Consider the following 26,008-nt stretch of genomic DNA (forward strand, 5'->3'; position numbering starts at 1 on the left):
AAGGACTATTGCCACAGCACTGTTGCATGGGGGTTACATCACTAATGGTGGGCAAGAAATATGTTTTTCCAATGTGTATACATATAAATGTGTTCCCTGTGTGTGTCTGTGCAGCAAATGCATCCTCGTATCCAGTGTCTATAAAAAATGACCTCTGTGTTGAATATACAATCAGTAAAGCTCAAGTTACCACCGGCCCTTCTTTTTCCTGTCTGTCTCTGTTGAGATATAAGATTACCACTGGCTCCAGACAGTGAAGCTAATACTCCTCCTCTTCCTTCTCCCCTCAGCGAAGTCTCACCTGACCAGGGGAAGGAAAAACCAGGAAGGATAGACAGACTATAGGGATGAGGATGACGGAGGATGTAAAGGGGGGCGGAGGGATAGCAGACACTCAGACAGGCAGAAATTTATATAGCGGGCGTAAGAAAGATGAGAAGCGGTGATTGTCTTGTCCACCTGCACGACTGTCGTGAGGTGAACAGACAGGAGAGAGACGCACCCCGGGACAGCCAAGGGAGTCAATACACGGAAACCTAAGATGGCGGCCGACGGGGGCCCCTACCGCCTTTCCCCTGCTCGTCTTCCCTCCTCTTAATTGAACTATGCCAGGGGCCCCATCGGGGTCACCCTCGTATAAACGCAGAGGCGCACACACTCCTGACCCCACCCTTCCCCCAAATGGACTCCATATTGATGAGGTCACTAGATGAGAGGTCAAATCCCAGTGACAGGAAGAGAGATGGAGAGACTGAAAAAGCAGAGTAGAAAAAAAGACAAAGGAGGAAACGGCAAGAAGAGCTCATTTTTCCCACAGATAAGCATCATTCACACAAGTCTGCTGCTGTTTCTCATCTTCATTCAGATAAACAGAACTATATAGTTTGAAAATGTACAGATTATAATGCAAGATTTATTATATTCTTATTTACTTGGCCCACCTGATAAGTTAAGGAAGTCATGAAACAAATTAAAACTATAAATTAAACAAGGTCTCAATAGGCAGGGTGTGTATTCTGCAGACTAGAAATCACCAGCAGTTCAAACATGTCAGTGTTAGCGCTTTTCTTTCAGACTCCACTGAACTAATGTTAGAGCTGCATCGCATTACATGAGTCAAAGAGAGAACAAAATCTCATCAACAGCTCAACGGCTGACTGTAACCGTCTATGTGTGGAGGAAGTGCAATGGTAATAACTCGGCTTGACGGGTTTGTCGAGGTAAATGGTTCAGTCGTACTGAAGTAAAACCAGGATGGAAAACTCTTCGTGAATTGCGTTGTTTTCTGGGACCAACTGCAAGTCGCTGTGGTGACCAGCTGTTCTGGGCGAACACTCTCAATCACAAGGAGATTGCACAGGTTCCCCAATGGAAGACAAACGGCCTCCAACCTGTCACAGTCCGACTCAGACTGATTTGCTGTGTAATTTATAATTGCCATCATGTTGCAGTTAATATGAGTCAGTCAACTCCAATAAGCCCAACTAGTCTGTGATGCATTTAACTGCAATCGGGGACTTGACTAACTGGTAACACTAAAAGCAAGGCTGATGACCTCCTATGTCATTTTTCTGTAAAAACACTGTCCTGTTGCAACTACGTCACTATTTGTGGAGAAACTTCCTATATTTGGGGCGATCGTGGCTCAAGAGTTGGGAGTTCGCCTTGTAATCGGAAGGTTGCCGGTTTGAGCCGGCAACCTTGGACTTGGACAGTCTCGGTCGTTGTGTCCTTGGGCAAGACACTTCACCCGTTGCCTACTGGTGGTGGTCAGAGGGCCCGGTGGCGCCAGTGTCCGGCAGCCTCGCCTCTGTCAGTGCGCCCCAGGGTGGCTGTGGCTACAATGTAGCTTGCCATCACCAGTGCGTGAATGGGTGGATGACTGGATGTGTAAAGCGCTTTGGGGTCCTTAGGGACTAGTAAAGCGCTATATAAATACAGGCCATTTACCGTTTCAGATCAGATGAACTTATGGCTGGATTCTCAAAATATAAAGATTAAGTGAACTTCTGTGTATGTAGATGGCAACGGATTTACAATTTTTGCTGATTTACCATAGTTAACCATTGTTATTACAAAAAGATTGCATGTAACTTGACCCTATTCAAACATAAACTGATAGCTGGTGTATTTTTTTATAAAGCAGTTGAAGATAATACAACACAAACTCTTGGAGAGAATAGAAAGTCAGACAGAGATTCATGTTTTGAAATGACGGGAAGCATGTGCACGCAGAGTGGGCACCAAAAACATGAAGTACAAGTCAGACGAGTGGTCACAGACATGATCCACGTCACCAATTCAAAGGCAACGAGACTGCTAGTTAACTGCATATCTTTGCAATCATTTTGATTATGCTGCACTCTCCAAACAGTTTCCTGCTTCCATGTTTTCTGCTGCTCACTGGAACTGAAAAACTCTCAAATAAAGCCATTAGCACAGGGAAGACATCTGGCTCTCAGACTGCATCATTTTTAAGCAGAACTGGGTTCAGATGCTTAAAAGTGTAGATTCATGATTAGGATGAAAAGTTACACTTACATATTAAAAATCTCAGGTTTTTGGAAACAAGCCTAATTACAATGACCCAAATCTGATGTAGAGACATTCATAGTTGTGGCTATTTCTAGTTTCTATACCTCTAATTTATCACATATACCTGTACGCCAGCTGTGCAGAAATATCTCAGTCGTCGTTATTACATGTCAGAGAAGATCAATGACTAATTATCACAAAAAGCTAATGTCAAGCCCTGTGATCCATCTTACATGTCCAGAGCTTCCTCTAATAACTGCGCGTACATCTGTGGCTGTTATTACAAGAAACAAACTGACATAACACTGCTCAGCACACACTCGTATTGTGTATGATCACCGCTGCCTTCAAGTGTTGATATGAACCATGGACACTGAAGAGCTCTGAAGTGCACCTGTACAGCCTGAGGCATGTACAACACTGAGGGTGGAAATAAGGAACAGCCATAAAAAAGGGAATTGATTTGGTTCCAAATTTTAAACCTAAAGCAGAACAGTGTGCGGCGCTGCAACGACATGAAGAGCTGAGTGTTACAAAACCTGCATGTAAAAACAGTTGTTCTACAGCTTCAAAATGTCACTATTTTACAAATAAAAAAGGGCAGATCTTAAGCATTTTATCTAAAAGGGTCATCGCGCAGCACCTTGCCTGCTCCATAACTGTTCTTACAGCTGTTTTAAATCCAGGGTTGGACCCTGCCAGGCTTTTGTCACAAGTTGTGTGCAGAAGGGGCACAAACGTCCTCTGAAAATGAAGCTAAACTTAATTTTTTATTATATATACTGCATATCTGTGTATTTGTGCGATTGAACAGTGTCTGTTACTGCACTGCAGACTATAGCATATGCTAATGGGGACAATGTAGACCACTTAACGTCATCAACATTGAGGGACTTGTACAGTGTAGCCAGCATGCAGTAGAGCCACACATGATGATATATCATGACAGCTTCATCGTTTTATCTTTCAAAGTCTTGTATAATGCTTTCTGTTCCCACAGAATACATTTGAACAAATGTGAGCTGCAGTGTAAATAAGGAAAACTGCGGCCCTTGAAACTCTCCTTTCTCTAAATATCACAAACTAGTGACTCAGATGCCACAGAAATTTGACCTGCACATCTGTATTTACTTCTTTTTTTTATCTAATTCATGCACAGCCTGCTATAATTACAGATTCAGCAGTCATCAAGGCAGAGGCAGAGTCTTATCTGCGCTTGAATTCAAAAGTCTTTCCCATCCTGAGACTAATACAGGAGAGAGAAGTGAATTTGCCATCTACTGCAATGTTGCAGAGGGTAGCTTGGCATTTTCACAGAAAGCCAGAGACAAAAATAACTCTGTAGCAGAGAGACAAAGAGACAGAGAGCAAGGGAAGGAAAAAGAGTGAAGATGGAAAGTGTGATCTTTCGCTTTTATTGTTCTCCTCCCTCCATGTTTTTCATGTCTGACATTAAACTTCTACTTCTTCATCCTCCACCGGTCTCTCTCTCTCTCTGTGGGTCTCTGTGGAGGGGCAGTCAGCAGTGATCAGAGAGATAATAAACTGTCACTGCAACACACAGGAGTAGCAAAGAGAATTTCTGTGTACACAGATAAATACTGGCAGTAACAGTGTGTTCTGTAAATTCACCATGACACCTGCTCTACCCTCACACTGTCTTTTACTCGCTGTTCCTTTTCCCCCCTCCTCCTTCTATTTGAATCTTGTTTTTCTGCTTCTCTCAAAATCTTGCCTGTGAAGCCGAGAGAGAGAGAGAGATTACTGAAAATCCATCTTTCAGACGTGTGCAGAGCCGAAGAGTCAGAACATGCATGGGAACACGCAGGCGAGACACCGAATGTGCACAAACGCACACAAGCGACCATGACTGAAACACATGCTCGCTGAAATTTTCACTTACCTCTTCTTTGCCATTTCTTCTGTGCTGTCTCTTTTAGTTTAGATTTTTTTCAGACGGAGGCTGCAGTGAGGGAAAGAGGGAAAAAAAGACTGAGCTCAGCCAGATGCTTTTTGCTTCTTCTATTTCTGAGCTGCAAGCTCAATGTGTGTGTGTGTGTGTGTGTGTGTGCTACTGCTATTTTTAAACTTCTACACACCGACTGACTCCTTGCTTCTTTTTCAGTCTCCCTGACTGCACAAGTGCACACTAGGAAACTTTCTCAGTCTGTGCCCGTGCACATGTGTCTAATGTTTTCCGTCGTTCCGACTGTTCAGGTGGAGCACGTGCGTGTGTGCATGTGCTCTTCAAGAGTCACTCCTGTTTACTAAAGCGTCTACGAATGGTCACTTTTTGTTATTGCGAGCATTTGGTTACCATTTGAACAAACCTGTTACGTTTATGCTGTGTTCATACACAAAAGAGACACACACATACTCGCACAGTATCAATATGAGGACCGTGGTGATAACCCAAATGGAACCAGTGGGAGAGCTAAGAGCCAGATGGGGCTCCTGCTTTTGATCTCCTCTTTACACACACACACACACGCACACACAGCTAACACTACTAATAATGCCTGTAATTGCTTTGTTTTCACATGAAGTGCGGTCCACCGTCTCCCTTCCTCTCCCAATTTCCCACTCATCTCTCTCCATCTCTGGCTCTGAATAACTGATTGAGAAGATTATTATGAATGAATGCTTGGGGGCTATGGGATGGCCATGGTGTGTGTGAATGCGTGTGTTATGTCATTGCAAAGGCAGCCATGCTCTATTAGGGGAGTTTGATTCATAAGTAGGAAGCGTCAGGTCAGTGATTCCCCTGGCATCAGTAGGCACGTTGATCCATTAAACACGCACAGACACACGCACAAGGGGAAAAAGAGGCTCGAAATGACAGCAGAAGGTGAAGAATGTGCCTGCCAGTGAGAAATATGAACAAAGAGAGGATGAGAATCAGGAAGCAGGAAGCGTGGAGGGAGGAAATGTGAGGACGAAGGAAACAGGAGGAGGGGAGAGACACAAATAATGTAGGGAGAGCAGAGTCTTTGTTTCTGCTTCTGTCAACTTGCGGGATGACGTGCTGTATAACTCCGCTTGTCCAAAAACAAAAAAGGCCTTCTTTGTAGAGCTTAGCCTCTTGGCACGGTTCATTCACCATCCCCACGTACGCCATGAATCAGTCCAGTATCTATGATCTAGATATTAAACGCTAGTGGGAGACCTGCATGCACGAATAAAACGCTCTCTATATAAAAAGGGTTAGCTGATAACTCATGCAGCAACTCTGTAATAAATAAATAATGATGGTGACTTTGTTGCTGATGCTGACCAACAGTTTCATAAGTAGACGAACACGCAATAGTCGTCCTACTCCCTGTCCGTGCTTGTCATTAACGCACAATCGGTCCTGGAGATAAATGAAGTCATCAGGGTTGTGGAGGTTCACACTTTGCATGAGTAAATTAGCTCAAAGTTCACAGCTGAGTTCACCGAAACCACAAAGTAACAGGCAACAATATTGCTGCATTTTGGATGTGGGGAAATCCAACTGCAAGAGGCATCAAGGTTTGTTCAATATAAAGGACGTATCCTAGTCAAAAACTACTCAAAGATTCCTCACAGCATTCCTGGAGAACAAAGTAACTGGCGAGGCACCTGTTTCTAAGATTTTAAGGACCGAATTCAGCTTTATCTGAATTTAGAGGCAGGAAATTAGAGATCATCCAGAACTTTGTGACTTTAAGTCCCTGCAGTTTAACCTATTTGTTTATGTCATCTGGCTTCTGAAAATACTGCCTAAGTAAAGCATGTGTAGGATAAACAGAGGAAGTAATTATTGAACTTTGCTTGGAAGTATTGAAATTTACCCTCAACCAGTTGCAACTGACTTTACAGCAAAGCATATTATTTATTAGACCACTGCATTTAAATTGTTTATAAATTGCGGCACAGCTCAAACGCATTTGAGAGGTGCACCTGTCAGATAAAGCAGCAATGGCCCTCATTATTCAAACTTTAATAAATGTAGGTGACAAGAACAGGGAAATGATTTAGAGACCCCATGAATGTTCAGCATTCTAACACTGTCCTCGCACGCTGGCTTTATTTTCCAGCTAAAGAGGCTGTAACTCGATTGAGGTAGATCGCTTTCATTTATAATGCTAAATATCACAAAACTCCAGCTTTGCAATTTGGAGTCTGTGACACTGATCAGAGACATTTCTGTAAAGTACAAAGCCACATTAAAGGACATATCTTACTTATGCATGTATGTACAAGGTTCAGGTTGCTCTGAAAGCTACAAAACCAGAGAAACCTACAAAGACTGTGAACTTACACCTTGACTGTAAGGCTGGTATCGCAACAACCAAAGCACATAGAGCTATGAATTATGGGAGTTATCAGCATGAAACAGGTAAGTTAAATTACATCATGTTGCTTATGACTGGATCACACCCTTAATGACACACTTCCATATAAAAGGACTTATAAAGAATTTATAAAGTGAAGTTAACAGTGGTTATCACTTTGTAGTTCCATATGGAGTAAAGAAAGGGTGAAGATGGTGGTAGTGGGTGAGGTTCAGCCCTATGTGACACCAGGTATGTACCCGATACTACTTGGCTGGCATTCAAACCCGCCCCCACCCACCTAGCTACTGGGCCACAAGTCCCCGGAGAGATCCACAACATGAACACTTAGATAATAAACACAAAAAAACATGCTATCTCATCACGCAACCACAAGACAACAAAGATATCAAAACTTGGTGAACGACGCTGTGCTGGAACGGAAGGGGAAAAAAACAGGGAAGGAAAATCTCCCAGAGAACAACCCAGGCAGATGCATGCACTCGGAAAACATACACAAAAAAATAAACAAACACATACAAACTTTCACAGATTCAAGTGAGCACTGCCATACACGAACACGTGCACACACACTGCTTCATGTATAGGATTTCGACGGCTCTAACAAACAACAAGCTGCATAAAATATTCAGTAAAATTTCCAACATGTGCTCCTTCCCCTTCTGCACATGTACAAGTGCAAAAAAAACTGCTGGGAGAGAGCGATGGGGAGGCGAGGAGGAGGGGGGAAAGGAGTCAATGAGGGCAAAGGCAGAGCTAGCAGCAGGAGAGATAGAGTGAGTGAGCAAGAAACAGACTGTGTGAGAGAGAGAGAAAACACCCAGCTGACTCTGTTACAAGCTACTCCCCTTAGCAACAGCCCTAGCTCAGCCTGTATCCCATTGGCCGGCTCACAATCCCATGTATGGCTCCTAAGCCAATTGCAGGCTTCCTTACAACTCTGCATTTTGGATTTCATCTTCACCATGGCAACACAACCCTGGCCTTAGCGCTGTATGTGGCCTGTAAGTTTGTACACAATGTACATACCGTAAAAAGTTGACTCGGGCAAAACAATGAGTCTGAAAGCATTAAGAATATAAACAAAAGGCACACAGCAGACAAGCTAACTCAGCACCGTCTCCACATCTGTAAAATTGATGTGCCCAGCTGTTTGAAACACAGAGGCACACAGTGAGTATGAACAGGGCGAGATCCTACACAGACCACTCCGTAAATTCACACAGAGAAGAAACACCACACTAACCTCTCTACTTTTTCATCTGTATTCTTAAATGAAACAAAACTATCCTCACAGTTTTCTTTGTTTCACAGGGACAGTGCATGCTAACAGTTAGCAAAAATGCTAATTTACACACATGGCCCCTGAGCAGACCACAAAATTCTATAAAATGTATAAAAAATAATACTCATACACACAAAGTGCAAGAGTTAAAGCTCATTTCGCACATATATATCATTAATATGCAAAGTGTGGAAACTTCATAGCCAGTTGACATGCCAGTTTTTTTCCAGATTAATGCACGCCTGTGGCTAAAACATGCAAACATGCACTTCACACCACAGCGATTTACCAAACGCTACTCATTCAGACCTGTCTAAAACTGCTACAAATAATTTGTATGATGATAGCGTACCACTGCGTACATAGCTAAAAAAAAACTGGTTAACGTAGTCCTAAAAGTTGTTGGAGAGCATCGTAAAGCACAGGGACGGGTGGGAGGACAGTCTAAAAGGTAGTTTATGGAGGGCTTTAAAGTTTAGCATTTGGTGTAATGAATTTATCGTGCAGGGAGCAGGCGGAGGTAGATGAGGAAAAGATATGATATGGTTTGTGAGCTCGGCACAGGTGATGACCCCGCAGAAGGTCGCTGAACACTGAAGATTATTGCTTTTATGTGCCACAGAGAATGGTACAGAATGCATCAGGGTTGATCACAATACAAAGAATGCACCATGAGTGGGCGTGGGGTTTAAAAAGAGTGGTCCTGAGCCCTGTACATAGTGGAAGTGATGCACTTTCGGGCTGCCAGCTGGTCGCTAGGAGACATTCTGGCTGCATAGGTGAGCCTCTAGTGTATTTACCACCAGGTCATGTGTCAATCAACGATATTCTTCACTCACTGGTAGTCTCTTCAGTCTGAAAGGTTATCACAGGTCTCATTCACTTCACATTGCCAGCAGTTATTTCACCCCTAGTCGCTCCAAGTTGCCAAATATCATTCGCTTTCCGTGGTCTCTGGTCACCATGTTGTAAGATATTTTACAAGGACTTGGTTAAGGTCTAACCGTCACAAAAAGAAGGTCCTGGGTTTGACTCCATCGTCTGGCCCGGACCTTTCTGTTATTGGGGTTAGGTTAAATAGTGATTCTAAATTGCCCACAGTTGTAAATGTACATGTGAATGGTTGTCTGTCTCTCTGTTAGCCCTGTGACAGAATGGCAACCTTACCTGGGTGTACCCCACCTGTCGCCCCAATGGCAGTGTCAGTTCCCTGTCTAGACCCCATTCCAAAACCACAAATTTGTTGGGGCCAAAGATGTCATTAATCTTGTCTGTGACTTTGGAAAGGACTTCTAGAAGAAATTCTCCAATGAATTCAGTGAATGAATTCAAAACATCCCATCTTTTGCTACATAATCCAACAGAAGGTTCATTTCTCAAAGCTGTCAGCCAGCTCTGCACCAGAGCACCAACGCATTATTTTAAAGAAGGTATACGTCACATGGAACTAGAAGGGAGCTCAGAGTGCCTCCACCAACAACGCCAACACCAATGCCAAATCTAGTAATTTTAAGAAAGAATGGGCTCTTCCTCTGCACAGATTTTACATTATCTTGACTCAGCAATCAATCAACACTCAAAACACATCTCTGCCAAGGCTCTCGCTTTAAAAAAGAAAGGGAAAAAGTTAACTAGGTTTCAAAACACAAGGATATCCATCAACATAGACACAAATAAATAAATATAGTAAATATTGTTAAGATTACTTGTTCTAATAAAATGTGTGACCACCTCAAGTCACTGATAATGTTTTTACTGTTTGTGTATATAATCTTCCTTACACATCAACAGTATGGCATCCAGTACTAGTTGCCATCCAGCTTGAAGGCAACTAATGCGCTATGTAGCAGGTGGGCGTCCAGGCTTTGTCGCTCTCTGTGACCCATAAAAGGCCAAAAACTGTTCTAGTGATTTCTGTGTCAGTGGAGGAAACCGGCGCTGTGGGTTGAGCCCTCAGCATCACACATGCACGCAAGCAGAAGCAGACAAGGTAAGTGGCTAGGTCCCCTTTGTTCTCTTGGCGAGGCGAGTGTGAGTGAGGGTGTGAGAGAGGGAGGGAGAGAGGGAGGGAATCAAAGATATAAAAAGAGGAGGAGAGAGATGGGGTGGAGGGAGGGGGGGGGGGGGCAAAATACAAAGAGCCAAGTAGTGAGAAAGGTAGAGAGACAGAGTATGAGACAGGCCGGCTCCTGAAGAATAAGAGGGAGGAGAGACGATGAATAGCAGCTCCTCTACAGACAGGCACATGATGAATGGGTCTGCTGCCTAAAAAGCCAGAGCACAGAGGACAACAAGGAAAGTGTGTCTGCTCATCCCACAGTGTGTGTGCATGTGTGTATTCAAGAGCATGTGTGTGTGTGAGGACAGAAGCGATCCATCTGGGCCTTTGTTGCAGTGACCACACTGGAGCGGAGGTTGATACCCAGTATCCCTTCCCCTCCCACAAGCCAAAACTCGCCCATCAGCGCCAAAAAACAGCACTCGGGGTCAGTTGTCAAACCTAACAGCAGGTTATTAAAAGTAATAGCACAGCTTCCTCTTGGGTTTGACGCCAGGCAATGTATGTATCCCACCAACAGCAATTAGTCAGCCAATTACCCGGGGGCATAATTATTACTACTGTCCATAGGAAGGCTTCGGGAGAGGCAATAATGGTAACGAGTGTTTATCTAAGTGATCAGTGATTAGCGTGAAAGGTCAGGACCTCTCATGAAAGGCTGGCTCCCTATCTGACATTCCTGCTTAGCTGCGGTTAATTGGTACGACAGTAGCAAAGTGCTGTTTTCCATAAACAGTTCAGCTAAGTACGTATTAGGATGCCATCGTGGAAGCTGCAGGGAATTTAAAGATCCAATGCAGAACACTTTCCTGAAGACTAAAGGCATGTTTTTATGTTTCTATCAGTCACTAAAACAATGGTAAACGGAGCTTTTCTGTTATGTGTCTCATGCTGATGTTTCGAATATTACACATCGCTGATAGAGCCATATTTGCGCAACAGTAAGTGCCACATTTATGATGCTGCATTAGCTGGGAACTGGGTGTATATTATTTTGGCGGATTTAATTAAATCTAGCGAAGGGGGCTCCTCAGCTGTGGGTGTGCGCTCGTCGCTGCGCTCTGAGAGGAATGCTTGGCGGCAGAAGCTCCGCTAATCGAGTTAGCTGCGATAACAGGGGTGGCAACCAGCTTTCCAGGAACATGGTCTCCTCTGAGCGTGCACTCTGAGCAAGTGGGTTTCACACATGCATCCGCACGCAGATAAGCACGCACAAACGCACCTAGTGTGACGCACCTTTCTGTTTCCTGCGTTTTAAAAATGCATGCGCAGTGCTGTGGGTCTTCGGATGGTAAATGTATAATGCATGTGCACGCGCTGAGGCAAACCTATTAATACATTCATCTCAACAGTCACGGGCTGCCATCGCTCACTTGCTCTGTACACGCAAGCCTAATAGGTTTCACTTTCACACGAGTTTACGTGTTCCTCTTTCTGCAGATTTTTAAATGACTCACCAAAGCTTCTAGCAGCTCTGGCGAGTCATTTTGGTAGGTCAGTAGGTGAATGCCGCCTTTGGTGTCTGGCTATCTTGTCTGGTTAACATAAATAGACAAACACGCCCTCTTAGCTGCGTAATGACCTATTCCCAGTATCTAAGTTTGGCGACCTGTGTCTTTTTCTGTTCTGTTTATGTTTGTGAGGGTGACACGTGATTTTAAATGCAGCTCTTAAAAGCTTAGGCAAGTCAACTACGACTTCAGTTACTCATGAGTAAGTTTCTAATGACAAAGTTTCTCGTTCATGAATATGTACGGGCACACATACAAGCACTTCGAAAGATTTTCAAGAATACTGACTCACTTAAAATCTAGCATTGTTTTTGTTTACGGCAGATAATAAAAACCTGTGTATGCGCTACACTGTCTGCAGTCTGATTTTACAGTATGCTGGATTCTCATACTGTCTGTGTTACAACTGCTACATGTCGCCCCCTGTTGACTTGGACATAATATATACGCACTGGAACCAGTTAAAAGTGAAGCGACCAACATTGATCATCACGTTGCAGTGTACTGCTCTCCCAGGAAACCTTTGCAATCATTTGGGGTTTCAGTTGGACCTGATCCACTCGCTTAAATGTTGGAGACCAACTGAAATTACCAAAAAGCAGTGGCGTCTCCCAGCAAGAGGATGTGCCAGCCAAATAGCAAAAACTGCTCAGAAACAACTTGAGGAACAAGTCAAAGAGGCCAGCGCATGGACCTGAACTCCGAAACAATCTGGATCCACATCCAATCAAGCATCCGTGGAATGCACTGGAACGAACCGTATCCACAGACTCCCGCTCCGCAACCCACAGGATCTGAAGAGATCCGCTCTCAATCTGCAGGTGCCAGATACCACAGGACAACCCCAGAGGTCCTGTGTCCATCCCACAGTGACCGATGTATATTATTATAAGTCCTAACCAAACTAGCAAAAATTACTAGAACCTGTAAAGCTCTAACCACAGAGGATATTTCAGCTGTGTGTTTCGACTGACCACATACACTCACATTTTAAGTCAATCCAGTTATCTGAACTAGTGACATGAGAGCCAGAGTTTTTCTTGTACTCTCCATCCGTAAACAGGCTATTTTCCTCCGTTTCACTCATTTAACTACAGCGATTGTGTTTACAGCTGTGCAAGAACTCAATAAAGTGCCTAAATGGAAAAGGAGAGAGAGAACTGACGGTATATATATATTTAGGCCACGCCTTCTAGGCAGAGATGGTGTGAGTATTTTGTTTTTTATGTCTTTTTGTCACATATCACATTATAATGTAGAAAGAGATCAAAGACTGAAAATTTCTGCAGGGTAAAGGTGGACGCACCACCTTTCTCGGTGTAAACCCAAAAGTCAAGACCGAACATGTATAAACAAACGGCTTCAAGCTCCAGCTTCACATCTCGTCTATAGGATCCCTCTCCATCCTAGCTCCTGTCGCTCCGTCTCTCCTCCTCTACACCCTCACTCTCTCCCTTTGCTGGCCTCTCGCACACAAAGGCAGGGGGAGACAGAGGTGGAGGATGGAGGGAGGGGAAGGGAAGGGAAGGGAAGAGAAGGCACAAAGGACTGGGAGCTGTGGGCTTGCCCTGGGGAAAGGGAGGGTGAGGGGGGGTATATGTGGGGTAACAGGGGGTCAAAGGGGGGCCACAGAGGGGTGGGGTGGGGGGGTAGATAGTGGAGCTGGGGGTGGGGAGAAACCTGAGAGGCAGAAAGCCAAAACAGGAGCTGGGTGAGAAAGATGGGGAGACGACGGTGGGAAGGGAGGGTCTGAGGGTGAGAGAGCACAACACAAGAAAGCTTATAGCTGCAGTGATTTCTCCCCCACTTTGAAGGGGGTTGGCAGTGGATTTGTTCGAGAAAGGGATTTGGTTTGGGAGAGTCAGAAGAAGCTAGGATTTGATGAGATTTACACTTTTTCTTCAACAGGAATGCACAGCCACCATCTACTAAAGCTTGTGTAAGCGTTTTAGCCACATGTCTTTGGGCTTTTTTAGGCAGAGACCGTCTCCATATTCTGCCCTGAGTTTTTCAAGGCAGCAACAAAAGCTACAGCCAAGTTTTTCCTCAAGTCCTCACAAACAGACAAATGTGTCCTTTTCCCCCCCCTAGACAACACAACAAATGATCAGATGCTAAAAATCCAATTAAAGTTCTCACGTTGCGTGTGGCTCAGCTATCAAGGTTTATTATAGTGGGAGACAAGCCAAGTTCAAGATGTCCAACAGAGAGTGATATAAAAAAAACACCATATTCAGCATCAACATGAGTGCAGGTGTTTATTGGTCATGTACACTTTTAAAGGCGACTGTCTGCCAGTGAACTTTGTGTGACTGCAGCCATTATGATTTCGCCAATAACAACAAATTGCACTTCATAAAAGGATCCGACAAGTATGCTCTAGAGCACAGATAAGCAATTGATTTTCCCAAGGAGGTAAACTGGGACTGTGGTAGCACCGATATGCTGAAATCACTTCAGCTTAGTGGTGCAGCTCAATTCATATGAAGACATGTGATGTTTCGCTGTATAAATGAAACTGAATTTAATTCTGCCTACTATTAATTTTATGTCTTTATAAGCTTATCTGCATCGTCCTACAAAATAGCCCCAGTTTTTTATTTGTTGCCACTTGGGAAAATTAATTAGCACCTCTGACAAATCAAGCTAACTTCAAAATACTGAAATGAAATAAGCTAGTCGATGATACTTGTCTTGTCCGTGCAGTGTTCTTCTACCAAACATTTCTCTTTCAGAAGTCTTCAACGTTGAACTCAAGGGCAAGGAAACAAATAAAGCACACGCAAGGTTACGATATTAGAAATAAATCAGTATTGTTGTTTATGCTATGACGCCGTCTCTCCCTCGGTTACAATATTAGATTTAACGTCCCTCATTTGCATTTTGTCAAACGTCCTGCAGCACCCCGAGAGAGCGCCTGCTACTGTCTGTGTAGTTATTGGTCTTTCAGGCTGCAATCACACAGGCCTAGAGAGCAGTCACTGATCATCTGGCAAACACTGGTCATGAGGATAAAATGTGTGTTTCCCAAGCGGATGGAGAGAGGATGCTGGAGGTAATGGCAATTGTTGTGAAAACAACCACTAAAGCTCCAGTCGTGCAGGCTGGTGAATGACTCCCTACTAGCCACTGGTGGTAAATCTCAAAAAGGTAAAACACAAACCAGCAAGAAATACACGCTACCTGTAACATGAAAGCTGTTTGTGTCGCACTTTTCACAGTTTTTCTACCATTTGTAGAGCAGTTGTGTTTGTAGTCACGCTTTTCTTGCAAATTATGGGCATTTTTGGAAATCTGCTAGCAATGAAAGCAATCGACAGGTTTTACCTGCCAGAACCACTCTGGGAATACTCATTTTTACTTAGCAACCAGGGGTTGCCAACCAGTCTCAAGCCCTTTATAACTGAGGCCTCAGGTGTGTGTTTTGGAGGTCAATTATGATTTATAATAACAAATTACAGATCCTAATTTGTTTTGAAAGTAAGAAAGACCAAGAAAACTTCAGGCTTTTATCTTAATTAGTTTTTGAAATATTCATGTTCAAACATCACCTCAGATTTGTGTGAAAAAAAGGCCCGAAAGTGAAATTTTATATTGAGCAGCAAATATGGATACATGTAGCTAGAAATCTATAGCACTCATAGCTATGTTTTAACTGTGCATAACTCAGAGACGGTTGAACAGAAAACTTTGAGCTGGAGTGGCCCAGGGCAGACTTTCCCCAGTTTTAAAACATGAATTTTAAGGCATTTTGTAACTGTAACTGTATAATGTCTTGTATTTTTATTGATATTACACTGGTCAGTTGCAGAAAAAGTAAAGTTGAAGGTAATCAAACCACACATAAGCACAAAACTGTCTAATAATCACACATCTAGTCACTTTCCTCAGCAGCTCTTCTCATTTGTAGCTTTGTTTGTGTGCAGCTGTTGTATTGCATTAAAAAGCTATGTCAGCACCTACCCCACGTAATTCTTTTTAAAAAACTAGTGCAACCCTCCCCATATTGCCTCCATTTGCTTAAATTACCACAACCTCACACTAATCTTGCACCATAATCCCTGTCCCCAAGAAACCTAGGATCACTGGACTAAATGACTACAGACCCGTGGCTCTGACATCTGTGGTCATCAAGTCATTTGAGCGCCTGGTTCTCTCCCATCTCAAGACCCTCACGGCCCCCCTCCTGGACCCCCTGCAGTTTGCATACAGAGCCAACAGGTCTGTAGATGACGCCATCAACATGGCCCTACACTTCATCCTGCAGCATCTGGACTCCCCAGGAACCTACGCCAGGATCCTGTTTGTGGACTTCAGCTCTGCCTTCAACACCATCCTTCCAGACCATCTCCGAGGCAAGCTTTCCCAGATGAATGTGCCTGATCCCATCTGCCGGTGGATCACTGACTTCCTGACGGACAGGAAGCAGCACGTGAGGCTGGGAAAGAATGTCTCGGACTCCCGGACCATCAGCACCGGCTCCCCTCAGGGCTGTGTTCTTTCTCCTCTGCTCTTCTCCCTGTACACCAACTGCTGCACCTCCACCCACCAGTCTGTCAAGCTAATCAAGTTCGCAGATGACACCACCGTCATTGGGCTCATCTCGGACGGGGACGAGTCTGCCTACAGGAGGGAGGTTGAACGTCTGGTGTCTTGGTGCAGCCACAACAACCTGGTGCTGAATGCCCAGAAGACAGTGGAGATTATTGTGGACTTCAGGAAGCACACAGCCCCACTCCCCCCCATCATCCTGACTGACACCCCCATCACCTCTGTGGACTCATTCCGCTTCCTGGGTACCACCATCACCCAGGACCTGAAGTGGGAGCCCACCATCACCTCCGTCATCAAGAAAGCCCAGCAGAGGATGTACTTCCTGAGGCAGCTGAAGAAATTCAACCTGCCAACACGGACGATGATGCAATTCTACACTGCAATCATCGAGTCCATCCTCACCTCCTCCATCACCGTGTGGTACGCTGGAGCCACTATCAGGGACAAACAGAGACTGCAGCGTGTTGTGCGCTCTGCTGAGAAGGTGATTGGCTGCAGACTCCCATCTCTGCAGGACCTGTACACCTCCAGGACTCTGCGGCGTGCAGCCCGGATCTCAGCTGACCCTTCTCACCCTGGACACAGTCTGTTTGACCTGCTCCCCTCAGGCAGGAGGCTCCGGTCCATTCGCACCAGAACCTCTCGCCACAAGAACAGTTTCTTCCCCTCTGCTGTTGGACACATGAACAATAACCACATGATTGTCCCCGCCACTAACACATGACCCTACGCTGTGTCACTGCATCATTTCATGTTTGGCACTGATCACCACCTGCACTCATGTATATATCTTTCTACATAGCACTTTAATTCTTATTGTCTGCACTGAAGCACCGCAGCAATTTCCTAATGTTGTAAACCTCAACATCTGGCAATAAACCCATTCTGATTCTGATTCTGATTCTAACCACCCCTAACTGCCTAAAAGAAAAAACACTGCGGGGGATCAGACGCAGGTGCACACATTAACACAAACACCAACAGACGTTCAAGTATTTAAGTAGCTGGCCTATTAAACGTGTAGTAACGCAGACACGCAAATATGGAGCCTACCACCGGAGAATTGTGACGGTTGCGAAATGCGGGCCAAAACAACAAGCCTGGCAGTGAAGGAGAGGCATCTTTTGGCTCTGTCACCCTCTACACACACAAACACAAATAACAACACAGCCTAAAAAAGAGTTCACACACACACAAACCCAGTGCCCTCTTTTCACATGAGCGTTATATAACCCAGCAGGCAGAGGAACACTTGGTTTCATCACATCTTTATCTCGACTTCCACTGTGAGATTTCTCTCCGTTCGTTCTTTTCCCCTTCAGTCTCTTGTAGTAAAAGAAATACGATTTTTCCCTCTCTCTCTGCCAGCTGTTATTTAAAAGCATTAAACAGCTTTGATGCTGTAAACGTGTGTGTTTAATGTGCTTTATGCAGCAGCAAAACGCCCTCGTAGACCTCCAGGAAGTGGATGATGTCAGCTCCACCTCTACGGTTCTTCCCTACACCACTCCTCCCTCAATGACACTGCTGATGATGACAGGAGGAGGAGGAGGATGAGAACAACGACGATGAAGAGGAGTCTCTCCCCCTCCCTTTACTTCCTGTCCTCCTCCTCCTCACCCACTGCTTCCTGCTGTCCTACCCCCGGGCATCCTGACTCAGCTCTCACCACCTCTCTTCCTCTATATCCTGCCTCACAGTCTGCTCTCCCTTGAACCAGAAGCATCGTTTCGTTTCAGTTTCATCCCAGTTGAAGTTAAATTAAACATGTTTAATTTAACATGTCTGTGCTGGGCCACTCATATGTGGATTGCACGTGTTTGCTTGTGTTTAAAAGAAAGAAGCGGAGGAGTACGATGGTGGTGAAAAGATGCCAAATCCCAGCGTCTGTGTCCACAGACAGCATTTTCTTTTTGTGCCCATGACCTTAAATTCAAACCGCTTATTGTTGCTAGGTTACAAAAGCCTTCTTCGTCAGAGTATTTTCAATTATTTACAGCGGTGATACTCCAAAAGGACAGTAAACGCATATCAAAGGCCAACCGCCTCTTTTTTTTTTTTTTTCATTTTGATTGGTTGGTGAGAGAAAAGTGAAAGTGATGAATGCAGGTGGAAGAAAATACATTAAAGGCCTGTGGACACGAGCCTTTGATAGGCCTACCCTAAACCCAGTATCAGACAGTCACCTGCTGCATAAAGGATGGAGCTGAGTAGTAAAAGCAGCATTTTTCCAAGCCTATCCAACTGAAATGTCTGTTATTCACCTCACTTTATAAGCATTTCTTTTTTCTAATGTGGACATATCTGAGCCGTCATTCCTGTTAAAATTAAATTTGTGGCTTATTCCACTCCATCAGCGTCTGCAGGGCTGCGCTTTTATGGTGCACTCTCTCTGTGGGGTTGCAGCCGAACATGTGCCACTCATCTACCAGGTCTTAAACTAGATCCCTGTCCAAATAAACCATCTGGCAAAACTGGTCCCAGGTGCTCCATGTGGAATTGTTTCACTTACAATGGGCCAAAAAGTGGAGAGGGTGCTGCCAAGCTCTATAAGTCAAGCGTGGTGACATCATCATAGCGTTAGATTTATTATTGCTATTTGGAGGTGGCTCTCTTGGACTCAAACCAACACTAAGAGGGGGGGATTCACACAAAAGGCTGTCAGTCACGCCGAAACTGGGCCTGGGCCACAGTACGCTTTCAGCCTTACTCCACATACAGCACCCAGCCTGTTCCTCTGGGGCTTGTATAACAGTCAAACAACTTGGCGTGAAAAAAGACGCATAAACTGGAAGGACGTAAAGAAAGAATGTTATAATAAAATAATCAGAAATACCTACGATCTGATTAACAGGCTGTCGTGCACTCACGCTCGATCTTATATCATCCTGTTAGTGTTGTTCCTGGATCAACAAAACTAATGTTGGTTCAACACTGCAAGTGACCAATCACAGTGCAGTGCCGTCACACTTTTGCAACGTGGAAACGCTGTGACACCGCGCAGCAAACCGTAAACCTAACCCCATAACCGTAACCCTCACCACAATCACATCCTAACCCCGACCCTAAACACTCCCTGTTTGGGTTTTTTCCTGAGTGGAAATCAGCAGGTTTTTATCCCCCAAAAAAACCTATGACATCATAACAATGTGATTGGTCAGGTCTAACGTTAATCCTGGACAAGCCTTATTATGTTGATACAGGAACAACACCAACACAAGCGTATCAGATAGACCTGCAGTCACTATGGATGGAATTTCACAAGATAGTACAACTGCATCTGATACACGGTCATCCTCAGGAAGGTGACCAAACGTACCAAAAACAATACAGCAAATAAAAAGACGACTGCGAGGCTTTCACCTTTTTTACAGCGGCAGGGTGCCGGTGCCAAAACTCTAACTCCAGTACTGCACCACATAACTGCTGGGCCCAAAATTCAAACCACCGACGTTATTATCTACGCAAGGGGCAAGTGCAAGAGTCCCAGAGTCTGGCAGCCATGGTTATCTTGGAACTGAAAAAACGTCTGCTGGAGATGCTAAACCTGTTAAAATAAAGCAGTAAAACAGAGCTGGCTCTACATCAGCACCACAATATTCATCACTTTTGCACATGTCACACATTTCCAACTAAGTACACGTGAATCTGCACAGGTATACAGCAGCACAATCTCCCCGACTATCAAGTCCTAAGTGACGACACTGAAAACAAAAACTACTAAAAAAACATCTTCTGATCGTCTAGATGTTATATTTGACTGCTTCTCTGGTTCTGCACATGCGGTGTCAGCTACCTGTCGCAAACCACAATCTGCTTAATTCACACAGGTTGATCCATTCATGGTTTGATTCTTATACAGCAGTAATCTCTGCATTTCCTTGGTTAGTAATCTCTGCAGTTTGACTAACCTTCTTGACACCACTCTGGGTTTGACGCTGCGATGCTGTTTCTTATTTGAACTACAAACCTTCCTGTCTCGCTTCCTTCTCCAAGGCTCTTGCAGCTATACTTTGCTCAGCATGTACGTGCACGTGCGTGTGTGAGAATAACGGCCTTAAGCAAGGCTGCGTGTAATGTGTAGTGAATTCATGTTTCTAATGGATCAGATTCATTGCCAGCTATAAATGCATGCAATAAAGCAGAGCTGGCCGAATCACAAAAAACACTGCAGGTGTGTGAGGCTTGGCGAGCATGTGTGCATTTGTCCCTAGATGAGTGGGGGTGTTTGAGAGGTATGCTGGAGAGTGTTTCAAGTGTGAAAATGAAACAGAACTGGTGCAGGGTTAGGTGCGTGTACACCTAAATAATGGTGTTACATCTGTAAAACAGAGAAGCTTACGTGTGCATGGCTCTAGCCTGGGCCCCAACCATGACAGTGGTGAGAACGGCAAACAGAGAAAGATTTATATCAGTAAAATAGCAGAACTACATTTTTTTCTCTGCCTGGTACACGCCTCGTAAATGCAGGCGAACAGTAGGGCAGAACAGAGAAGAAAACCTTTAAATGTATGGAAGTTAAAGCGTATTCAAGGCCACTTAGCCTCTGGTTCAGCCTATGTAAGTAATACACATGCAAAACAATAGCCGACTACAACGTAAAATCTCTAGTGGAAGACAGACAAACAGAACACAGAGAGGTTTCCATCATGGCTAAACGGTTTACTCATGCACATCCCATTTGTCACTGCGGAGCTGGCAGGTAGAGCTAGCGCTGGTAGTTCAGGCTCTGGGTAAAAGGTGAAAGGTCTTACCTGAGCAGGTGGACACTTGCAGAGGCCAGGTGCAGACTGCCTCCCTGCAGGAGAAAACATGCCGATAAAATCAATGGATCTGATGAGAATCTGTCCAATTACTCAAAAAATTTGATACTAGTATAGATCAGAGCAGTATTTCTGTTAAGAGCCTTCTCAGATACCAATCAATGTTAGTGCTGTTGATAGTTTGATAGAACATAGTGCAGAATAATTTTAAAGCGGGTTATAAGTCAGATACTATGAACAAATACTGGGTGAATATTAGAGTCTTTTTAGTCTATAAAAGTGACTATTAAAATATTTTTTGGAAGTTTGGAATAATCAAAAACTGCATGTGGCAGCAGTGTTTTAGCAACTGCTCTTAATTGCAATAACCATGCATAAAACTATTAGGTGTCTATGAGCATCCTTCATCACTAAGGCGTGTTTACCATTTCCATGCTGTGGGGCTGATGCACTTGCTCATTCTTGCCTGCAGTGTAGCCAGCCAAACTCATGGCCTCAGTCGGGCGCTGGCGGCTCTTTAAACAGGTCGCGACAAGGCTTAGCCATGCTCCTCACTTTGTCCCTGTGAACAGGAGAGGTATACATAGATCAGTTAGTGACAGACATCTACACAGCAGCATTTTAACACAGTGATTCAGAGAGGCCTATCTGCCTTTCCAACACTAAAGTCAGGGAAATTAGCAGATGTTATTAAAGCCCATAAATAGTAAGACCTGGACTGAAAGTGTGGCACCATCTAGAGGTAAAAACACGCTCTTACATTTCACCAATTTGTCCAAAAAATAGCTTGGAACAGCAAAGTCCATACAGAAAGTGACAGATGATGAAACTGATTGCAACTTGTGGTTACTAAATTGGTAAATGGTTGCCCAGATTTGGAGGAAGACTCACTCACATCCACTTTGGATTGCAAAACTAATGCAGAGGTGACCTTTCTACAAACAGTCACAGTATGACTTGGACTGACTGCAGTCACGCTCAGAAAGGCTGTCGAATGTTTCATAAATAAGTGTGCGCTGATATATTAATGAGGACAGACTGCCAACATGAGGAGCCTCAGCTGACTGCCAGTTGGTTGTATTCTGGTTATATTCCTACAGAACAGGAAGGTTGCAGAGCACAAATGTAATTGTTAAATATGAATTTTTGTCCATGTAGATGTCGACAGATATGTGATTTTCAATGATTTATCACAGTCAATTATCAGAAACAGACTCCATGTAATTGCAAACTTGATCCAATTCAATGGCAGACCGATAGCAGACGTATGGCAACATTTATAGCAGGTTTTAAAGTGACGTAACTCCTTGAATAAAAACAAATCGACTGACCAAGTTTAACTCTGAGGATATCATTTGCTGTTTAAAAGGGGATAAATCACAATATATGATTTGCAATACTTGGGATATTGTAAAATGTTAAAAATTGCATCCGGGGGTGTGTGGTGATTCCCACCTCTAATACCCTCTCTAATGCATTGCATTGTGGGAGTTAATATTTAAACCTAATTTAAATTCAATTCAATAGAAACAAAACAACACTGTGTTTTATATTGTAAGGTAAAGACTCACAATAAAACAGAGAAAGCCCGAGCAATCAGACGATCCCCTATGAGCAAGCACTTGGCAACAGTGGGAAGGAAAAACCCTTTTAACAGGAAGAAACCTCCAGCAGAACCGAGCTCAGGGGCAGCCAGACATCTGATTGGCAGTGAAGGGAGGAAGACGGGACAAAGACACGCTGAGGAAAAGAGCAAAAAATAATAATAACTGATGATTAAATGCAGAGTGGGGTGCAAGCACATAGTGAATGAAACAGAGTTATTATATTTTTGTATTTTCTTATTAGTTTTTATTTCATTTTCTTTTTAATTTTTGTGTTTAATTCAGTTTAGTTTCAGTTAGTTCTCAAAGTGGGTTTTCTTTTTTTCAGTTTAATTTATTGTTTGGACAATAGGTTTAGTCTTTTTTAATTATTATTGTATTTATGGTAAGCAGTGACTCACAGTCTCACAGACATAAAAGTTTAGACTCATATTGAGTTTTAAATTTTAGTTTACTTTTAGTTAACTACAATAACCTTGGCGTGAAAAAGAACAGTGAAAACTCAGTGCATCATAGACTTTATTTCCCATGCGGGTTTCCAAGGAGAAAAAGGGGCTGATGTTAGTTGTGGGGGAAAAAACATTTTTACAACATTTTTTAAAATATGGTTTTAGGAGAAAAAAAGAATATTTTTTTTCCTTAAAAAAAATAAAATGAACTATTTTTAGACTGTTTTTAGTCTTTACGTCAGAGTTGTTCGCATCCAAGCTAGCATCAACATCTACAGTTATTGAGGCTAAATAGTGTAACAAGACACCAATCTGGAAGTTAACTTAAACTGAACCGAGTCCCCATATTTAAACAAAATAACAACAACAATGATAAACATGTTCGGTTGGTTTAACACAGCCGAGCCTGCCTGCTTCAGGAGGCTTCATTACAGACAACAGCAGGTCCCTGGGTGACCTTTGTTCGCCTCGCTGTATGCAAACAGTCATAGCTGAGGTCCTGTCACGCAAATATATTCATTTCCATACGGACATAAAAGTAACCTACTCGAAGGTGAAGCTCTGTCCTGGGTTGCCCTCCAGTGGCGGAGTACCCAAAGTGCTAGAGGAACAACAGGGAGAGGGGTGGAGACAAAAAAAATCCAAGGGGAAGAAAATTCAAACGCTCTTCCTGGTAAAGAACCCGCCACAACTTCACCACATGACATCTCAGAAAGAAAATGCGACACTCCTTCTGCCGACACCAACGAGCCCCCCCCCCCCCCCCCCCCCATTTCATTCAGCTGGCTCTTATCAGCCCCCCCTCTCCCGTACTAATGTCCAAAACACATCCCAGTGACGCGCTGCATTTCACACCCACGGACACGCTCCGTGGTCTTTTTCCTTACATTTGCAAATGTGTTAACGGAAATCGGCACACGGCGATTGCGACATCACCAACTCCAGACGTACCTTCCCGTAAACTCTGCCTTCCTTACCGTAGAAAACATGACATCACCAACTTTAGTTTGTATATGAAATTGGGTCTTTCTTTTTTTTTTTTAACGCAGCTGTCTGCAACATAAAAAAGGGGAAAAAACGCAACAAATCAGCAACAACATCGAAACTTCTCCACCTTTATCACTGCAAACTTGGAGCGGTGCAGCCTATTGCTCTACAAGCAATTACATAATACCATCAAATTGTGTCCTTATGGTTAAAAAAAAAAGAAGGACACGTGAGGCTACTACAGACCCCACAGAAATTCCGCCTTTCTGCTGTGCAACATTTTCAGTTTGCTGGACTCATTTTCTAGAAGCAGCTCACATTTTTTTTACAAGGTTAACGAAAGAGGACATTGTAGTTCAGGTTGTTTTCGATGGAGTCTCACCCCCCTACAATTAGGTATAAGGCCAGCATGCCTGACAGAGGTACGGAGAGCTTACCTTCTGTGTGTGATCCAAAACGTGCTGGGGAGGTGCCGCGCTGACTCTGGCTGTGAAAACAGTGGAAAATCTGCAAAGTAGCCCATCTCCTTCCACGGCCACGGGATGACGCAGACCTCTAAAAGCCCTCTCATCTCCCCCACTGACGAAAAATAAAATACTAAGCCTTTCCATTCAACGTCCGTAATAACGCGTTTAGGCGCAAATTATGACACGGGGAAGCACTGCGCACGCAGAGATCGCAGACCCCCCTCCCCGCCCCCCTCCGGCACAGAAAATGTGGATGCGTTCGCCCATGGGCAACGCATGACGAACACACTCATCAGTGATGTTGCATCTTCACAGTCATATCGCGTTTCTTTTTCCTTCATCTGAACACCATCGGGTTAAGAAAAAAATCGCAAGCTGGTGAAGCCTTAAAAAAAAGCCTCAAAGACAGCGGGGGGGGGGGGGGGGGGGGTTGCAATGGGGAACGGACTCCCCCCCGCCAACAATCATCCAGAAAGCGCTGCTGATATCCGTCTCATGGACAGCAACGGTGCGAGTGATCCGAGCAGGGAGTGCGTAAAGAAATTGCGCAGTTTTTATTCCATTGAAACGGAGACTCTTTCCCTTCTGTCCCCGCTGAAAGGCTCTTTCCCTTCCTCCTCCCTCCCTCCGCTCCCTTTCTCTCTCCTTCTCTCTCTTCCCTCATGCAGGTTTATTTTCAGTGGAAGAGTCTTGGACATTAACTGCCCCGCCTCCATAGTCACTGGCAAACACACTGTACAACTTGCCCAAATTCCTCTATTAACTACTATTCGATCGCGAACAACCGAGCCGCAAGTTCCCGCCCCCCTCCTCTCCTCTCCTCTCGTAAGCATTTGGTTCAAGAGTCCAGCTCTCAGCTGGGTGAGTTGCTGGAACCGAATGGGGCCCAAAGAGCCACTCGTAGTTGTAATCTTGTCAGGTGCCTTACACTTCCCAAGAAACGGAAAAGTTGCGCGCAAGCATGCCGGGAAATCAAATGAGCTCAAGGCGAAGTCAAATAAAGCCAACTGAGATCGGGTTGGCTCTCAGGAGTTCTTGAGCTGTTGTCAGGGCTTCTCCAAACGCAGACAAGCAACAGTCTGTGTTCAAGAGCGAGACGTGTGATTAAACACTTCCCTTCCTTGTCGTCTAAAAAGAGTTCACAAAAAGGTGGATCCTGGATCCTGTTTTCACCCGCGCTGAATAAATGCTCCCAACATTTCTTCAAAGTGTTTTCAATTTAAGGGGATGGGCAGATGGAAAAGGTGTCTTCTTAATCAATACTCCCTTCCAAGAACATTGCCTCTAAAATCCACTGTGGTGATGCAGTGTCACCAGGTCTCGCGAGGAAGATGAGCAATATAATCTGAATCCCTGTCTGCGCACATCGCGTCAGTGAGGAGGGTTAATTAGTACCACTTGTACAGTGTTTCTAAAACGACTCCACAGCACATCAACATTCAAGTTTACTTCAGCTTAAGCTCTCATCCAAAAAACAA

At 44.2% G+C, this 26,008-nt stretch overlaps 1 protein-coding gene across 2 annotated transcripts in view; it reads right to left on the minus strand.

Moving 5' to 3' along the window:
- kdm6ba (lysine (K)-specific demethylase 6B, a) overlaps positions 1-24,728 on the minus strand; it is a 106,916-nt gene extending 82,188 nt beyond the window's left edge. Inside the window, exons 1-4 of one of the 2 annotated variants that reach the window (XM_085400386.1) lie at positions 24,501-24,728; positions 22,595-22,763; positions 21,449-21,585; positions 21,015-21,058 (exon numbers count right to left, since the gene is read on the minus strand). The gene's annotated coding sequence lies outside the window, so the exon portion shown is untranslated. The remainder of the gene's footprint in view (positions 1-21,014; positions 21,059-21,448; positions 21,586-22,594; positions 22,764-24,500) is intronic. The other variant, XM_085400387.1, reaches the window with a different exon arrangement.
- Positions 24,729-26,008: the final 1,280 nt, after the last annotated feature.

The sequence above is a fragment of the Rhamphochromis longiceps genome, linkage group LG3 (genome assembly GCF_057381845.1).
Source record: "Rhamphochromis longiceps isolate RC_006_pf linkage group LG3, R_longiceps_female_GT1.1, whole genome shotgun sequence".
Taxonomy (NCBI): domain Eukaryota; kingdom Metazoa; phylum Chordata; class Actinopteri; order Cichliformes; family Cichlidae; genus Rhamphochromis; species Rhamphochromis longiceps.